At 48.0% G+C, this 1,374-nt stretch overlaps 1 protein-coding gene across 1 annotated transcript in view; it reads right to left on the reverse strand.

The window, feature by feature from the left end:
• The window catches only part of LOC108801435 (40S ribosomal protein S8-like), a 6,404-nt gene that overhangs the window by 2,445 nt on the left and 2,585 nt on the right, over positions 1-1,374 (reverse strand).

Genomic DNA, 1,374 nt, shown 5'->3' on the forward strand with positions numbered 1-1,374 from the left:
ACGGGTCCCGCCCGCTCCTCTGGGGGACCCGTGACCATGGCATAGGAGCTCACCACAGAGCAGACGAAGAACGTCCGTTCTTGGTCTGCTTTGTGATCACAGAGACTGTGGCGCTGTAATCACAACGCCACCCGTCTCAGCTGTCACTAACTACAGCCGCTGTCGCAGAACTTCCCTGCGTCCTATAGTCCGGTGCGCCTCGTGGAGCAAAATACGGTAGATAAAAACAAAATGGAAAAAAAAAAAGTGTAACTAGCCAGTTTGGATAGCTAGATAAAACATTTTAAAAAGGAGAACTATGGGGTCAGGGCTTTTCCCCATAGTTCTCCTTAGGGTAACGGGAGGACACAAACTAGCGTCCTCCCGTCACCCTAAGCTCAGTATATAGAGAGCTACAGCTCGCGGTATACGGAGACGCCGCAGCCGATCCCGACATCCGCCCAGCTGCGTGAGTGACAGTTGTCATTGCCTATCTAGAGGCAGAGCCAGCTGTACCCGCCCCGTCCTCCATCCGTTCTGCCAGTCAGCGCTGGAGGATCGGAGCGGGGAGAATCCAGCCCCTCCCCTGTCACGGCAGAGAGCCGTGACAGGATCGAGAGGTGAGCGAACGCCGATATGTGTTCTCTCACCTCCCGATCTACTGAGCCGACAGTCTCATTGTCACAGGTCGGCTAGAACCATGAGGTGAGTGAAAAGCCCCTCCCCCCTCAGTTATCCTTTAATATCTAGCTCAGAGGTCTCAAACCTCCAGCCGTGGTGAAACCACAAATCCCATGATGCATCTCTTCAGGAGTCCTGTCTGTGGCTGTGAGAATCTTGCAATGCCTCATGGGATTTGTAGTTCCACCACAGCTGGAGGGACGGAGGTTTGAGACCCCTGAATTCTAGCTAAATAAAAATTCATACAGCCAGCAGCAGAAACTTCACAGGCACGCTGGAACCATTAGCTGGATCAAATATTCAGACCGCTAGCGGCATTAAAAACATTTAAGATAAAAAGCGAAAAATATTTTTAGATGGCTACCTAGACATTACATTTAGAGCGCTTGGTACGCAGATAAAAAGGTAGCTAGATTAAACATTTAAATAGTTCACTATAACATCAACTAGATGAGATATTTACATAGATGGATAATGAAAAATGTAAAATGGAGAAAAATAAAATAAAAAAATTGCTATAAAATAAAAATGAGAGCAAGATAGTTCTCCGCCAGCATAGAACTGGGAGTTACTGGTTGCTGCCATTTACATCGGTGTGACGTCTCATATCTAATAATAACCCATAGCAGGGGTGATGGAGAGTCCACAGGGGGGACAGGATAGTCACCCAGACATGTCTACAAGAATTCCCACTGACCATTCAGACATCAACCT

The sequence above is a fragment of the Nanorana parkeri genome, unplaced genomic scaffold (genome assembly GCF_000935625.1).
Source record: "Nanorana parkeri isolate BGI_ZX_2015 unplaced genomic scaffold, ASM93562v1 scaffold2337, whole genome shotgun sequence".
In the NCBI taxonomy this organism is placed as follows: Eukaryota; Metazoa; Chordata; class Amphibia; order Anura; family Dicroglossidae; genus Nanorana; species Nanorana parkeri.